At 51.4% G+C, this 18,083-nt stretch overlaps 1 long non-coding RNA gene across 1 annotated transcript; it reads right to left on the bottom strand.

The window, feature by feature from the left end:
- Positions 1–7,522: 7,522 nt before the first annotated feature.
- LOC139075697 (uncharacterized) lies at positions 7,523–15,084 on the bottom strand. Its single transcript, XR_011526357.1, has 3 exons — positions 10,490–15,084; positions 9,034–9,291; positions 7,523–8,470 (listed from the first exon to the last, which is right to left on the bottom strand). It is a non-coding gene; the product is annotated as an uncharacterized lncRNA (long non-coding RNA).
- Positions 15,085–18,083: the final 2,999 nt, after the last annotated feature.

Genomic DNA, 18,083 nt, shown 5'->3' with positions numbered 1-18,083 from the left:
ACTTCAATCATCACCACCTCCATGAAGACTGCCACCCTGCCGGGGTTCACCCAGGCGACTGGTCACCCCACCCAGGCCTTCTCCTGCCCTTGGGCATTCCTTCATTGCCATCCTTGTTACTGGGGACCACTGGAGGTGCTCAAGCACCTGCCTCCCATCCGTAGTGTGACAAAGTGTCTGTGAGAACTGGGGCAAAGGGGCCGGGGATCCAACTCCCTGGATGACACAGAGATGAGTCACCTTGTCATGTGGAACCTCCGAAGGGTCACTGTTGGTTCGGAATGACAGTACTCCAAAATACCCATAGTAAGTTTCCATTTTTTATTTCATCTTTATGATTAGTGGGGATTTTTATGACGTTGCAGAAAACAGAGGGATGGTCTGTTTCACAGTTTACAGAGCTGGCTTTGAAGACGTCTGGACAGTCCTACCATGATTCTGAGATTACAAAACACAGGCACACACACCACCTTTCCTTCTGGAAAGACGTTGTAGGAGACGCGTAGCCTCCAGACGGGATTCAACGATCGCATGCTGGAGGGTAAACACAGGGCACGCTCTACCCCACTCTCCCCTCACTTAGCACAGGGCCTGGCAACATCAGGGTTCCGTGACTATTTACTGAGCTGAAGCATCTGCCCAGCGCCCCAGTCTCCTGCCGTCTCCCTTGGAGCCTGCATCTCAGCTTCCTCAGGGGTGAGGAAAAAGGAAGCCAACTCTGACCTGTAGAAATGGTCTATTTCCTCAATTCCAAGGCACACGATTGTTCACATCTTAATTATTCTGCAGTCAGGATATGTCTTAACAATTAGTTGTACACTACATGTGATGTTTCTTTTTTCTTTCTCCCTCCCACAACAAAAAAACTGCTCTTAAAACAATGGTGTGTCTTACAATTGATGGCATCTTAGCATTAAAGAAAATAGTAGCTAAAATCACGAGGTGGCAGCTTAAGGTCCACCCCTGTCAGACTCCCAGGAGCCATTGTGAAAATCATGTTTTGTTCTGTTTTCAATGTCTGTTGGTGTGAACCCAGAGCAACCGGATTCCTAGAACCCTGAGGTCCCCTGGCCATGCCAGGAGCATAGGACGGACAAAGGAGAATGTAGCATGGTCCCTGCCCAGTGTGGTCAGCCTGCCAGTCTGGCCACCGGCTTTTGTACTTTTCATTCCGGAATTCATAGAGATGACTGCCAGCGATGAGAGGTAATCTTGGGACACACAAGCCTCTATTAGGCCTTAGAATTCCGGAAGTTGGTGACCAGAGTCACATCAAGCCAGACGGGACACATACGGGAATACAACTACAGTGAAGCCAGCATGGCTGGAGGAGTGAGGAGGGCCTGGTTGCACGGGGAACCCACCTTGCGAGCAAGCCCAGGTCTGGGTGCTGGCTGCATGTCCTGCAGAGCCGCATCTCCCAGAGCACCTTCCTCACCGTGCTCTCCCTCAAGATTCTCCTTGAACAAACGCATTCCAGTCTCAAAAAGCTTAGAACTGCTGCGAGAACTATCATCCTCATGGAAAGCCACAACACGTTAAAGGCACTGAGAAGTCCTGCAGTAAAGAAATACAATGAACTTTTGTTTAGTGTTCTCCAAACTTATTTGATCACAGGACCCTTTTATTGAAGTAACAGTTTATAAAATCTTAAGATGGGAATTTCTGCACAACAGTCACTGGGCAACAGTCCCATCTGATCAGAACCATCGAGAACTGAGAGCCATTTGCATTGCTCTCCAGCTGAGCATGGAAAGGAGAAAACAAAGCGAGGGGCAAGACCAGAGAAGAGGTTCTTTCAGGGGTCCCAACCCATGGCCTTGGGCATGGAAATGCATGGCGGGCTCCATGTGCTCGCTGGCCTCCTCTGGGAAGATGGCTTTGGTGTTCACAGGCGTCCCAGGGCAGTGGGCTGCCAGCACTGGTCTGACACACAAGCAAGCCACGTGAGTGTGCCTGGCATGGTCTTGGCACATGGGCGGAGCTGCTTTAGGAAGGGTCTATTCTCGAACAGGAACTCACACACTCCAGAACGACAGCAAAACACAAGGCCACGCTTGCCCACAGGGCAGTTCCTCCTGTACGCTCAGGACAGGTCTTGTGGAAACAAGTGGTGTGGGGCTGGGGGTACGGAGCCAGACGGAGAGGGCTGGCCCCCTCCGAATTAGGGAAACACAGGTGCTGCTTCGGGTTCTCTGGAGACTTGAAAGGAAAAATGGTGGAAAACACTAGTTGATGAGCAAGGCATGAGTTTCCTAGTTTCTCTGCCAGCTCTTGGTGACCACCTACTGTGTGTAGGACAAACAGTAAGTATTGCAAAGTACTTTTGGCTTCAGATGTGCCTCTGGCACCCAGCAACCTCCAGCGGGGGAAAGGGCAGACCTGGACAGGTAAGAGCAAGGGCAAGCAATCCCTAGGGTCACCCCCTCCTGGAGACGGCAGGGGCTCAGGGAAAGAGCAGCTGGGTCTTTCCAGGAGACTCAAGGAAAGAAGTGGGACTCTTGTGACAAAGGGAGAGGCGCTCACAGGCAGCGAGCACAGCAAAAGCGAAGGCCCGGAAGCAGGACAGTCGGGTTTTGCTCTTTGAGTGGTGCGCTGGTGCGTGGGGGTCCTGGGATTCGAGGTGGAGGCAGGTCACAGACAGAGGTGAGGAGTTTGGATTTCTTCATGGAGAAGTCTCTTTGGTACCAGACGCCGTGCCAGGCAGGGTGCCTTGGCTTCAAGGAGCCAGCAGTCAGCCGTTTGAATGTTGGGTTGGGGTTGAGGACACCTGAGGGAGGAGGTGATGCGGGAGAGGGTTTAGTGTGGCACCCCATTTTGGAATGGGTGGGCGTGGTTGTGGGAGGGGAGCCCCTGAACGGAGAGAACCAGAGCTGGGAGAGGCCCAGGGGTCAGGCCGCGGGGCTGTGCCCAGAAGCCACCGCGGAGGAGAAGTAGTAGGGAGAGGAGGCGAGGTGCACCGCCCACTGGTGTCGGGGCTCGGGGTGTGTCAGAGCTTTGCACAGAGCTGGCGGCTGACTGTGGCCCCCACGCTGCATCCCACCCTTTATAGGTTTTTCTGACCTGCACAGTAGTTCTCAAGAATGAGGAAAACTTCACAGAGGTATCTAGATTCCTGGCTTCTCTTGAAAAATGGAAAGCCCTGGCCTTCTCAGGCCTGCACCTGGCTGCATCAGTCCCAGTGGAGCTGGTCACAGCGGCTCTGGGACGCAGGGACTGGGCCCTCAGGGCACCGTAGTCCCCGCTCTTCTGACTCTCACATCTGTTTACGACCCCCCGGGCCCCGGGGCCTTTGGGTTTGCAGCCTGGATGCGGATCGTGTGCACACAGGGCTGCCATTCCCAGGAGGGAGTGAACGTGTGGGTGTGAGTGAGAGTGTGTGTGAAATCCAGCTCACACCCATGTCCTTGCTCCCTGGCGTGTCTGTCCCAGGGAAGGGGCTCCTTTTTCTAGTCACACAAAGACACCGTGAGGATTAGAGGGGCTCTGTCTGCACATTCTCTCACGCGAGTGTTTCTCTAAGTTCTCTGTTGGCGGCGACGGACGGCGGAGCCCATGGGAAGGAGACGGCTCGGGAGCTGGGAATGACCGAGACTGTGTTCTCAGACACAGGTGTCTGGACAGCGTTAAAACCATGCGGGAGTCAGGAGGCTGGTGCACAGTAATGCTCAGCTCTGGGAGAGGTCGGTCATCCTCTGCCCTGAGCCATTTTTATTTTCCTATCTTGCCAACGAGGAAATGGAAGCTCACAGAGGTTAAGTGATTGGCCCCTGGGCCTGCCCTTAATACTGATATTAACATTAACAGCCGTTTTCCCGTCCTGGGCTGGGCTGAGCACGTCACACACGTTGCTCATTGAGTCCTCAGTCCATTACAGTCTGCTGCCGGTCTTCCCTGTCTCCATCTCCGAGGGGGAAACTGAGGCCAAGAAGAGCCTGTGTGGGTTCTAAAGCCATGCTCCACCACCATGAATAAGACCAACGGCCCACCCCAAGGGCTAATTAGTAAGCGCAAACATGGCATGAAAACCCAGGTCTTCAGTCTAGAATCTGTACCCCCTCCTACTGCATTTGTAATGCTAGCCTCCGGGTACCCTGAGCTGAGACAATTTGTGCAGGAAATTCCAAAATCTGAGCATTAACTGGAGTGTTTCTACCCATCGGGAATCTATGCCTTTCCTATGAGACAGACCAGCTGTGTGTGTGACTCTGGTCAGTGCAGGGGTTAAGCTGTGGCCCGAGTTAGCAAGACGGGGTTCCAGCCCCACCAGGGACTCGCTGGCAGTGTGACCATGGCCAGTCGCTTACCTCTCCAGGCCTCACCTGTCTCACCTGGGACGTGAGCGCAGCCACGGCCCTTGCGTCACGGGCTGTGGGGTCTGTTGAGGTGACACACGGGTGTGGCTCAGATCTGGCGCTTGGCCAACTGCCGCAGGTGGGGAGGGAGGCTCTGTGCCCCATCACAGGCGAAGGGGTGAGCACACACCCATGAGCAAACGGGAGAACGTGAACCTTTCACAGCAAGGCTGGAGATGGCCCCGTGGGCACAATCAGCTCCACGGTGGCTCCTTCGTCTTGAACCGGTACAGACACACATCCCAGCAGAGTGGGGAGAGAGCTCCTGGCTGCTTCCTGCAGAGAAGCATTGTCCTTGATAAGGGTCCAGCCACTTGGGGAGAGGCCTGCCCTGTGCCCTTTGCCCTCCCACCCACCCCTGGCACTTAGAAATCTGTGCCTTCCTAACAAGCTGCCTTCTTCACCATGCATTGAGCTGTTCTGCTCTTCCAGAGCTTCTGTGTCCCAGGCCAGGTGGTCGCTCAGTTATTTTCACTCTGTCCCTAGGATCACCACTGATCTTTGTACAAAATCCCGAGTCCTCTTGCTCAGGATTTGGGGAGAATAGGAGCCCTGTGCCCACTTCCCAGCTCCCATTCACACACACTGGGGTTGGGGGTTTAGCCACCCTCCAGGGGGAGATCCATGTAGAGGGGACCATTGGTACCCCAGCTGTTGAATCTTGTTCTGGCATCCTTGAAGATACTGTAAATCTGTTTAAACGAAAAGAAAAAATTCCACTTCGTCACGCTGAAGCGGCTCTGACGAATGCAGGTCAGTGGAGCTGGGGTGGCCCTGAGGCCTTTGCAGTCTGGCTTGTTTGTCCAAGTACATCCTGCAAGTATGCAAAGCTCTCCAGCACCTGCCCTTGGCCCAGTTCCCATCCATCATGCATTCAAACCCGGGAAGGCCATTACAGTAGTCAGAGCTGTTGGCCTGGGCTGTTTTTTCCTCTCCAGACAGTGTCCAGGCGCCCATCCCCCCAGCAGAGGGGGAAATGCCACTGCAAGGAGCCAGGTCAGAGCTCTCTTGAGGGAGGAGCCCGAGGAGATGCAACCAGGTCGGGGTAGGACTCTGGAAGGCTCTGTTCTAACAGGCAGAAGGACAAGAGCATTCCCTCCCTTGGCAGCTGAGAAAGGAAGGCAGCGTGAGGGGCCTGGGGCGGGTTGGGTAGGGCTGTAGGAAAAAGAGAAAGAAGGACAGGACAGATGCTGGGGGAGAGGGAGAGAAAGGGAGGGGAGAGGAGGGGGGGACATCTCCAGTTCTGGGCTGGGAAAGTCTCCTAGAAGGAGAAGTCTGCGAGATATAGGAGGAAGGGAAGGACATGAGCATCTCTGAAGTCCCGCTCAAATATTCAGGTGCAGGTGATCTCTCATTAAAACAGCCAGAATCACGGAAGCTGCCAGCAATTTACCCATAGGGGGCATGGGGCATGGAGGTCTCAGGAGGCAGGGTTCTACGGAGGCTGAGAACCGGCGCAGGGTCATGGAACTTTCAGAGACAGAAGGCACCGGTCCTGAATGAGAAAGCTGAGGCCTGGAGACAGTAAAGTGACATCAGAGTGATTTGCCCCCAAATAATCCAGCCTGAATTCAAACTCTGAGTTCATACGACTATGCCATAATAAGACAGTTCAAAAATGTGATAAAGATGCAGCGAATCATTATGCTGTATATCTGAAACTAATATAATGTTGTACGTCAATTATATCTCACTAAAACAAAATATGATAAAGATAGATGGCAGACTGGCAACCAGTGTTCTCCCCGGGATGGGACTGCCCACAGCATCCTCCTGTACATGCTGAAGCCCTAAGATGATGTCATTTGATGCTCTCTTGTCTCTAACAGATGTTAATTTTGCAACCTGGTGTGCTTTAAATGGTGTACTAATAAAGCAGAATTTACACATCTAAACAGTGACCTCGAGTACCTGGGGAAGCTGCATACCTAGATTTAGCAACTGAATTCACATTTGGTAATTGCTTTCAGAATCCACCCATGACGCATTCATTCCTGAGTGCCCATGGGAGCCAGACTCACATAGGTATTGGCAACTGAAAAATAAGTAAGACAGAGCTCCCACTGTGTAATTGTTAAACACCATGATGGTTATACCGAAGGTACTGAAGGGTGTCAGGGGGCCCAGGAGGGCAGGACTGCAACTGTCTGCTGAGCTGGGAGAGTTTGGTGGCGCTCTTTACCAAGTGCTGCCAGTAGCAGGCATCACTAATCAACCAGGCCACTCCTTCCCAAGGAAGCTGGACCAAGCTCAGCATCGTTCTCAGCCTAGGATTCCACTCATATACCATCCCTAATTTGCCATCTCGGGGATTCTAGCTGAACCCCCCCATTTTCCAGGGAGGAAACTGATGGCCAGAGGTTGGCAGCAGGCTGTGCTCTAGAATCCAGATCAGCTGACGCGGGAGCCTGAGCAGCTCGCAGAGACAAAAACCACCCGTAGGCAGCCTCTATTTTGCCCTCCTACCCCCACCCCCAGCCTAGGATCCACATAGAAAATTACATTCATAAGAGCAGAGCTTGGATTTTGCGATACTATAGAAAATAATTCATTTTTTAGTCTCAAGATTTTTTGTTATACCATACATATGCTTTTTGGAAAAATTAGAAAATACAGCTAAATAAAAAGAAAAAAATAAAGTCATCTATAATCTAACCACTGCCATTTACATCTCCACTTTGTTAAATATCTATCTTTCTAGGCGTTTTTCTCTCTGCTGATGCATCTGAGTGGTGTGCAACTGCAGAGTAATTCATTCATCCTATAGGCATATATGTGTATGTGTGTGTTTGTATATATATATCATATATATGATAAATATATGAATACACAAAAATACAGACACATACATATATATACACACGTACACATATGTACATGACCCTATTTGCACACTTGTTTGTAAGCTTCCTTTTCCGTTTACCAATATGTTATGAATACTCAGAGTTTCCCTCTGAATGCCTGCTCTGTGTCACTGTTAACATACCCTTCCTGCCCCCTATTCCCGGCACCAAGAACATTACTCGTATTAAACCCCTCCACCCAGGTGAGCCTCTCAGACACTGGGGGCCTGGGCTTGGCAAACACAGTCCACACAGAGGGCCATTGGGCCAGAGACGGAGCGAGCCAAAGGGACGGAGAGTTCCAGATAACAGAGTGCAGAGCAATGCCATGGCCCACGTCCAGCAACCGGGAGAAACAGAAGTGGGGAGCAGGAGCAGCGTGATGGCACAACATTGGCGTTCTCTTGCCTGATGCGCATAAAGAGCCAATTATTATGGCATCAGCTTTTGCAAAAAGAATAAAGCTTTATTTTGAAGTCGACTAGCAAGGAGACAGGAGGCAACATTCTCAAATCTGTCTCCCTGATCCAGAGTTTGGGGCAAAATTGAAGACATTAGGGAGAACAGGCTGGCATACGGAAGCGCTGGCGGGCAGTTTCGATTGGAGGGCTTTAAACGTTTTATAGGAAGGCTTTAAATGTTTATGGCAAGGTTTTAAACATTTATGGCAAGGTGTGGAAGAGGCTTTAACACCGGATCTTCCCCGACAAGGGACTCCTCGCTTCTGATAAGAGTCCGACTCTCAAGTTCCCGTCGCATCCCAGTCCTTTGGTTCCGTGGTGGAGAATCTTTGGTTCCGGGGTCATTTCAGATCAAGATTTTCTCCTCCGCACATGCTCTGGTTATATGACTTGCAAATTTTTGGCTTGCCCCTGAAAAACCTTCTGGCGATAAGATTGGGTCAGCTTGAGCTGGTCCTACAGGGCCTGTGGTTACAGTGGTCCAAGGCTGTGTCTGCTAGCCAGGAGCAAGGGCATCCAGGCAGCCTGCTCTCTGGCCTCTGCTGCTCCGTGCCTCCAACCGGGACGTGGTCCAGCAGAGCAAGGCTACCAAACGGCGAGTCAAAGGTGGGGCATGAGAGGACAGCGCCTTATGGAAGAGCCGATTCTCAGAAGGTCTCCACCCTCCAGAAGAGTCTGCAGAATGAAAAGCACGGAGAACCCATCACCCAAGACTTGACTGAGGAGCTAGATTTACTGGAGGAGCCCAATTTAAAACAAAGAAGTCCAGAGGAGAAAAAGCATCCTGGTTAAATTCGTCTATGTTTAAAAGCTGGAAAAAGGAAAAAAGAAAACACATAATTAGAGCACTGAAGTCTCACCGTCTAGAAATCCACGTGGGTCCAGCCCCACTGGATGAGGAGGTGCACACCATGCCTGGGAGGTGTGTTTTGAGAGAAGGCTGGGAGCACCTGGCACGTGGTGGCCATCAACTGGGTCTTACTCTCTCTCTCTCTTTCTTTTCCCCACTCCTCTAAAGGGCATTAGACTAAACACTTCTTGAGAACAGAGACCTCACTCCCCTGCTACCCCCAATAAGAACCTATGCAAAACAGCTCCACCATAAGCACGTTGAGTTGGCGGCCCTTGCAGGAAAGCAAAATGAAGAATGAGGATGTCGGAAAAGACCCTTGCCACGTGATGCCGGAGGTTTTGGATGAGCTCAGAGCAAAGAGACCCCGAATCCAGCCACAACCCCTGGCAGAGACTTTGTGTGCGCCACACTGGTGAGTGGTGTGAGAGGGCCAGTCACAGAGATGAAGAGCAGAGACCATGGAAGTCACTGCAAAAATGAAAGGTCAGTGTCTGGAGGACCTGGAATGGAACAAATCTTACCTCTAAAACAGCCTCAAGGATCACATGTTTAAGGGTTTTCCAGAAAGACTTTTGGACAGAACAAGCTGAGGAAGTACTGGGCTAGGATATGAGCCCTCAGACAGCAGCCGCATCTGTGGTCTCAGCTGCTGCGGGCAGTGACCGTGACTCCAGCATTGGCTCTTCACCATTTACCTCCACACCTCTGAAAACACAGAAGGGCTTTACCCACTCAGAAGGAGAGCCCACGTAGGTGCTGGCACTGCAGCGATGGAGGCGCTAAAGGAAGGAGGAAAAAAGGGATGAGGTGGTCCAGAACACAGGCACAGCCTGTTGGGGACATCTGGCTCATTATTCTCCTTTGTGCATGGTTGAACAAGCTGGCACGTGTGTTTGGGCAAAGGACTGAAAGGGAGGCTGCAACCCGACCTCACCGCCCAGGAAATGTCAACTAGGAGTGGGAAATGGGTGCGGGGACTTGCCTTTGGACTTTGCTAACAGGGTGGGAAGCAGGAATGAGAGAGATTCCTCCCACAAAAATCTAAAAACCAAAGGGTCAGATGGGTCAAGTTTCAAAATTGGAAGGGCTGGTGAAGAAAAATCCCCAGAAATCACCAAGGTCATGAGGGAAGAGGGCGAGAAAATGTGTCCGTTAGAAGAATTTACACTGGGAAGCCAGGTTGAGGCTCGCACCAGATGTGGCTTCCTTCATTCATGTTACTCACCACATTGGTTTGGCCTTGGCTGCTCATCTGGATGCCCCATGGACTGCAAGCTCCCTGCAGGGCTGGGTTTTATTTGTAGAGGGATCCTGGGCAGCGCCAGCAGGATATACAGCATCTCCATGCATCCATCCTGAGAGGTCCACCTCAAGGGCCAGCCCACCCATCCCCAGCTAGGAGCCACCTCCTCCTGCTCTGGCGCTCCACCAGATGTCTCCCCCTCTCTTGGGGCATTCAGCCCTTTCAACGTGACCTAGGACTCCGTGGGTAGGTCTTCCTTCCTCTAACACATTGGGAGTGATCTGAGGATGGGATCCGTGTCTAATTAATGTTATCTCCAATAAAACCTAGCACAGAGTCTGCCATAATGTAGGTATTCCATAAATGTTTGCTAAATGAACGGGACAGACACTACGTACTTAATGAAGGCAAAGTGGTTTACAGAGCAGTGCTTCAGGCAGCTTTCAACCTGGATAACGATCTTTCTTCCTTTCCCTGTACCCTCAAGCAATCATCAGGTGATTCATTGAGTATCTACTCAGTGGAGATACAATGATTAGAAGACAGGGACCTTGCCCTTCAAGGAGACAACACTTGAGGTCACATGGTCAAGGTGACCTCAGACACACGTGATGTTGGAGGCTGGGCTGCACGGGAAGCAGACTCTGAGATGGAGATTGTATTAATTCGCTAGGGCTGCCATAACAAATTACCACCAACCGGAGAGCTGAAATAACAGAAACGGATTGTCTCACCATTCTGGAGGGTAGAAATCTGAAATCAAGGTGCTGGCAGGAGTGGTTCCTTCTGAGGTCTGTGAAGAAGAATCTGTTTCAGTGCCTCGCCTTGGCTTGTAGGTGGCCATCTTCATGTTCACATGGTGTTCTCCCTGTGTGTGTGTCTGTGTCCAAATTTCCCCCTTTTATAAGGACACCAGTTATGCTGGATTAGGGCCCATCGTAATGGCCTCATCTTAACTTAATGACTTCATCAAAGACCCTTCCTCCAAACGAGGTCACATTCTGAGGTTCTGGGGTGAGGACTTTAACACAGGATGCAATTCGACCTACAACAGAGGTTAGCAGGCAGGATGTTTACTAGGGGCATCCTCAGGATCAACAGCTGTGGATGGAGGTGGAGGAAATGGGAATAGGTGGTGAGAGAATAGAATGGCGACGAGGGGCCAACAGCCTCAGCTGACCTCAAAGGGGATTCTGGGGCTAGAATGACCCTTCAGAGTTGTCCCGAGTTGGGCCAAGATGGGCTTGCTTTTATACCCCCACACTGATGAGTGGCCTCCCCAGGAAGGGGTCTAACCTCACCTCTGCAGCTGAGGCAGACCCTGACGGGGCCACAGCTGGAAGCTGCCAACAGCACAAGTCCTTCCTTGTGGGTGGGACGTCACAACCTCTAGCATGGATGATGGTTACATATCACAGAGACAAACCCAGCCAAGGCACTGCAGACAGTGGGGGTCATGGTTTCCTCCCCATGGGGAGAGCAGGAAAGACTTCACACAGCAGGTGTTCTTTGCCCCTGAATTGATGGGATGGGAAGGACTGGCTCCTGAGAAGCAGGCAGGGGCCTCTGGGCACTGTGGGGACTTCCCTGGTGGGGAAACAGAGAGGAAAGAAATACGGCATAACTGAGTGGGGCCAGTATAACCAACTCTGAACATGTGCGATGGGCCGGAGCAGAGAGTCTATAGAGAGGAATGAAGCCTGGAAAATAAGGTTGGGGCCTGAGCGTGGGGTCCCTACTGCCCAGCACAGAGGTCAGATCTCAGATGGGCAAGAGATGGGGGCCACCAACATTTCTAAACAAGACAATGACATGATCAGAGCCACAGTCAAGCAGATGGCCAGCCCGGCGCTGTATGAAGTGAGTTTCTATTGAGAGAAGCAAAGGCCAGAGAACTGTTGAGTTCTAGAAGTGTCAGGGAGAGGAGGGGAAGCCTCTGGAGGGGTGGAGGTGGACCAGTGGGGATGCGCAGGAGAGGGACCGCTGAGGAAGATGCCGAGGATGTGCCAAGGGGCGGCAAAGGAGGAGGGAGGGGAAAATTCGACCCTGAGGATGGGAGGTTTTCAAGCAGAAAACTCGGATGGGAAATAAATCTGAAAGACAGGACAGTTTCTGTGGAGATACTCAACAGGCAGTTGAAAATGTGGGATGAGAATTTGAGAACCAACCAGGGCTGAGATGATGGGTTGGGAGCTCAGCCGCAACAGAAGTCCCAGAGAGAGCCAAGACATGACTGCTTTCTTAAGGGACTTCCACTTGGGAAGACAAGACCGACGTAATAAGCCATCAGCCCCAAATGGGCAACCCCACCCACGGAAGAGCTGAATGGAAGTGTGCGGCTGCTGCTGGGGCGGCTCGGGCAGCGGTAGGGGAAGAGGGCATCTGAGTTGCATCTTGAGGGAGGGATGGAATCTGCTTAGGAATGGGGGAGATGGGGAGCGACTTGGGCCAAAGACCTAACAGAGCCCTGAGGAATGGAGAGAAATGGCTGGAAGTGCTAAACAGCTTGAGGGTGGAGCACTTGCTCTCAGAGCTGATGGAATGCAGAGAGCGGATGAGTTGGAGAGGGTGCCACTGACTGAACCATGAACGGAGAGGAGCTGTAGAGAAGAACTATTTCTCTCCTCACAACACTTCTGATGCCAATGAGAGGGTTTCCCATACAATTCTCCAGTTCTCTGTGAACACCAACTTGATGTCCTACAATTTAATTCAGTTCTGACTCTAACTACCTGGAGATAAGACCCCACAGGTTAAGGGCTCAGTTCCACAAAACTCCCCCCATTTCAGAAGCCAATCACAAGTCGTGGGTCCCCGGGTTACGCACACTTCTGTCTGATTTAGCCATAAATCAGGGGTTCCCATGACCCTCTCCTCAGGCCTGAGAATTTGCTATAAGAGCTCACAGAACCTCATGAGACAGTTTACTTATGATTACTGGCTTATTATAAAGGATACCATAAAAGATACAAATAAACAGCCAGATAAAGAGGTACAGAGGGTGAGGTCTAGAAGGGTCCTGAATGTAGGAGCTTCTGTCCCCATGGAGTTTGGTGTGCGCCACCCTCCCGGGACATGGATGCATTCACCGACCAGGAAGCTCTCCACACCTCTTCATTTCGGGTTTTTATGGAGGTTTCATTACATAGGCACAGCTGATTAAATCATTGGTGATTAATTCAGTCCCTAGTCCCCTCCCCTCCCTGGTGGTTGTGAGGCGGGGCTGAAATTTCCAACCCTCTAAACACAGCATTGGTTCCTCTGGCAACCAGCCTCCATCCTGAAGGTGTCTAGAAGCTGCTCCTAGAGTCACCTTATTAGCTTAAATTCAGGTAAGGTAGAAAGGGGCCTGTCCTCAATAACAGAGGTCACTCCTCTCACTCCCATCATTCCAGAGGTTCCAAGGGCTTTAGGAGCTCTTCTGCCAGGAACGGGGGATGAAGACCACATGTCTATTCTTGGTGTATCACAATATCACAGTATTTGAGGACTTGGCCCTGGTCTCAGGTACACAGAGCAGGTAAGGAACACAGAGGTCTCACTCCATCCAGAACCCTCCTTCTGGAGCAGCTGGGGTTGCGCCCGATCAGCCCCTTGGCCTGGCTCCCGACTAGTCCACCTGCTCCTTCACTGGTCTTTCCTCCCCGCACCCATGAGCCCACCTCCACATCAGAGAAGTCTGGCTCTCACTTGTAATCCTCATATGTCTCTTTCCTACCACACGTCAGGCACTCTGCTCGTTGCAGAGCAGCTTCTGACCCAGTCGGGACTGAGAGAATCCTTGCTCTCCATTTAGCTGCTGGAGACCAGGGGCTCTCCTCCTTCGTAGATGTCCGGGCTGTCCTAGTGGGTACACACCAGCCACCTACGTGATTCCATTGACGTTAACCCTTTATAGATGGCCTCAGTGGCAGCAGCCACCAAGGAGAGGGACTCACCTTCCATAACTCTCTTCCCTCCACACCAAAACCCGCTCTCAAGGAAGGATCGGGAACTGCTTTGCACTAAGTAGTAACAACAGGCAACAGTTTACTAGGCTCTTGTGTGGGAGAAGAAATCAAAGCTAGGGGGCAGTGGGCTGCAACACACTGCTAGTGACCCCTATGAAGCATTTCCATCATTCAAAGTCCTTTCTCAGTGGCCCACCAGAATTTTTTATGTCTTTTCCCTCTTTCACCCATTTTCTGCCAGCTCTAGCCTCCCCAGCTGCTCCTGTCTTCTCAGGGACTCCCAATCTTCCCCCACATTGCAAGCTTCCATGCCTCCCACCTCTCAGCCCCAGTCTTTGCTCTAGAACTCTCATGGCCAACACATCACCATGAACAAGGCCTCCCGCCATGGCCTGACACACACAGGTGGGGAACAAGGCCTCCCCTGATGCTCTGCCACACACAGATGGGGAACAAAGCCTCCCCCCAGGGCCTGCCACACACAGATGTGGGGAAAGGGAACTCACACACTGGGTGAGAGGCACAGGCAGAGGAGCAGGGAGGCCGAGGGTCCCACCATCCCTCTTAGCTGCAGACACAGTGTCCCTGCTGCCAGCAGCCAGGCAAAACCTCTGGCCTTGTCTAAAACAGATACCAGGACCCTCTGCCTCAAAGGTCGTTGAGGCCTCAACTTCCAGAACTTCCACTCAAGGACGGGCAGTCCTGGATTTTCCACGAGGGCGCCTCCTCTCTGCCAGGCGCTCTGAGGGAGACTCGGCACGCAGGCCTTCCTCTGCGATTCCAGTCGAACTTTCTCTTCCTGCAGTCTAAGGAAATAGGCAGCCCTTCCCTCCTTGTAATAAATGCCTCTGCGTATCTGAAGACAGTAGTTAAGTCATTCTTGAGCTTTCCCATCTCCAAACTAAACAATCTCGGCCCCCGTAACCTTTCTTGGCAAATTTTAAGGCCCATGTGCAGAGGAGAAGCAAAACAAAAGCGTCTGGTAGGGAAGGCCTCCCACCCCCAGCGCAGACTGCGGCTGGAAACTCTGTCCGCGCTCAGGTCTTTAACTCCGTGTGAATTCAGTAGCCGCAAGCGTCAGGCGGTGAGAGAGCAGGTGCGCCTGCGCCGCAGGACCCAGTGTCAGTGTCGGCGCCCGACGGGGCCCGCGTCGCTTCTGTGATCCGACGCATTTGCGGGGATGAACAGGCACACCGGGGAGTGACCCGGGAGCCCACTGTGCTGAAACTTCCTGCCCGGGTCCTTTGGGGGTGGAATGGGCCCCAAGAGCCTCTGGAGAGCCAGGCCGCCTGCTGGGAAGGCTGCCCTCTGACCCCACAGAAGCCGGCAAGACCGGTTTTCCAGGTCCTTTCGCGGGAGGCCAGGAACCTTCCCCTTCGGCCAGCTCTCGCCTGGGGGAGGCCTCCTGCCGCTTGTAAATCAAGCAGCCGCTGGTGCTGAGCGCCCTGCGGGGTCCAGATTCCTTCCGGTGCTGGCTTTCTCGGGGTACCCTTCCCACATTCTCCGGGGGTTGTCTTGGGAGACCCAAGGACAGTGTGTTCTCTGTCCTCCAGTTTCGCCTGCCCGCGGGCAGCCTTGCCACGGGCTAGTTGTCCTTCTTTTGGTCTCCAGGGCTTCTTTCTTCCTGCGAAGCGCGGTTTTGGTAGTTCAGGCTGAGCTTCCAGGCCAGGCGCGTCGCATTACAAGTTCATACCATCGTTTACACCAATTCAGTACAAAAAAGTTATTTGCAGAATCCCTATAATTCTGTGGGCCGTTCTAGTTATACCCAGAAGTGGATACAGAGCGGAGGGTAAATTAGTGCATCCCTCCTTCTGTCTGTGCCTTGAACTTCCAGCTTGCTGCTCTGGCTGCGGGCACCTGGCTTTGCAACAGCGGACTGGTCTTTAAGGAGACATAGTTTGGGCCAATATAGCTCCTAAGTAGGAGACTTCAACTGGTGCTCAACCAAAGAGAAGCACCTTTTTCAACGCTGGAGAACAAATGGGCTGTGTGGACTTTTCCACAGCAGGGGAGATGATTTCAAACATGATGCCTCCATCAAGGTTTTCAGAAGTTTCGACTTTATGAAAAACAGGCCTTGGGGATGACTTTAGAATTTACCCCCAGGTAGAGGGCTAGGTCTCAGCCCCCAGATCATCAGCGCCAGGCAGCGCCACAGCTGTCTTCCTTTCTTGTATCCCCAGCACTCACTGTGCCTGGCACTTAAGGGCCCTTAATAAGTACTTTTTTACTTCATTGAATAGGTGAATTAGCTCATTAGCGATGCAGAGTCCCATGTGGGTATTTATGGAGTGCCTGCTGTGTGCATTACACTATGGGTGGTGAGGGACAGGGATTCAAAGAGAGGCAAATCACACTTTCCTTTCCCAAAATATTTATAAAACCACCAGGAAGACAAGCCACAGACATGTCGAATGTAAATACAATACAAAGTGAAAGTGATGTACCTCAACTGTGCCAAAGATGTGTTCAGTTTTTCCTAAAACGTATTCCTCGGGATGCCAATTTCTCAGGGTGTTAATGTGACGAGAAAAAATGTGATGATCAGGTGAATTCAGGACCTGGTTAGGCAGACTCCTTTAGCTAGGATTTCTTGAATCTCTCTTTAAAAAAAGGTTTATTGAGATAGAATTTGTATATCATAAAGTTCACCCGTTTTAAGTGTCCAATTCAATAGCTTTTAATATATTTACAGGGTTGTGCAGCTATCAACATGACATAACTGCAGAACATTTTCCTCACCCCTCAAAGAAACCTTGTGACCGTTTGCAGGCATGCCCCGCCCCTCCCTCCCACCCTAGGCAACCACTGATCCACTTTCTCTCTCTGTTGATTTGCCATTTCATATACACGGAATCATACAATATGTGACCTTTTGTGCCTGGCTTCTGTGACATCATGTTTTCACGGCTCCTCTGTGTAGTAGCATAAATCAGTACTTCATTCCTTTTTACTGAGGAATAGTATTCCGTTGTATGGATATGTTACATTCTGCTTGTCCATTCATCAAGTGGTGGACATTTGGGCTGTTTCCACTCTTTGGCTATTGTGAATAATGCTGCTATGAACAAACATGAGCAAGTTTTGTGTGAATATGTTTTCTATTCTCTTGGGTTTATACCCAGAGAGTGGAATAGCTGAGTCACCTGGTAACTCTGTTTCACTCTGAGGAACCATCAAACTAATTTCCAAGGTAGTGACACCATTCGACATTCTCACCAGCAATGTATGAGGGTTCCTATTTGTCCACATCTTCACCAACATTTGTTACTGTCCATCTTCTTTATTGTCCCATTCTAGTGGGTGTGTAGGGATATCTCATTGTGATTCTGCTTTGCATCTCCCTAGGGACTAATGTTGTTGAGCATCCTTTTCTGGGCTTTGGAATATTTGCTATGCTAATTGCTTTGTGAATCTTCAGAAGGGGCACGGTGGGCAGCAGTCCCTAATGCGTTGGATCATGAGATCCTCCTTGCGGAGGGCGGCTCCCAGAATCTGCACCCACACCCTGAAGCTGGGAAGCACTGGCCCAAAGCTCGCCTGTGCCTGGCAATGTGAGTTTGGTGAACACGTTTACGTCATTACTTTTACAAGTTTTGCTCAAAGTAAAGAAATCATGACTCATTGCTATCTTACATGGAAGTTGATCAAAGGTAATTTCGACTGAAACAAAAAGAGAAAAGGAAACTAAAAGCTATCTCCTTGAAAAATTGTGAAAACTCTGTTGTTTGATGGGAAGCGTTGAGGAAGCAGGGTCCAGGGTGTCCCTTCTTGTGGCCAGCACTGGCTCACTCTGCAGGATTGTCCTGATGCTTCTGCCTCTGCAATGGTTCAGGCGCAGCTCGAGACATGGTGCTGGACCTCTTGGTCATGCTGAGCTGGCTCAGCTTGCCTGGCGACTCCAAGCTCACAGAGATGGCTGCACAGGGGCACTGGGACACTCCAGTCTCAGCTCTGTTCCAACACAACATTATAACACATGTCGTGATGAGGTCATAGCTGTCCTGGGCTTCACAAATCAACATATCACAGGCCAGAATTTCCCAAGTGTTGGCTAAGCAGTGCCCATCTGCTAGTTCACTCATTGTTCCTGCATCTTCTCAGGAGCATCCTCCCTCTGTGGATTTTTTCCACCAGGAGTTTGGACCTGGCCTCCAGGGAGCTAAACACATCCTCATCCAGGCCGCCTTATGGGGCCCCATCCCTCTGATCCCAGGGGTGACTCTGTTCGCTCTGTGAGTGTGGGCTCTGGGTCTCCTCCAGAGGCCTTCCTGAAGCCCATCATTGTAGCTTCCAGACTCCCACCTTCCTTCCCCAACTCTTCCCCTCTCCCACAAGCCAGTCATGGTTGCTCATCTGAGCCCTGTGAGAAATC

Source organism: Equus przewalskii, chromosome 14, assembly GCF_037783145.1.
Source record: "Equus przewalskii isolate Varuska chromosome 14, EquPr2, whole genome shotgun sequence".
In the NCBI taxonomy this organism is placed as follows: Eukaryota; Metazoa; Chordata; class Mammalia; order Perissodactyla; family Equidae; genus Equus; species Equus przewalskii.
This window is presented reverse-complemented; position numbering and strand designations above follow the sequence as displayed.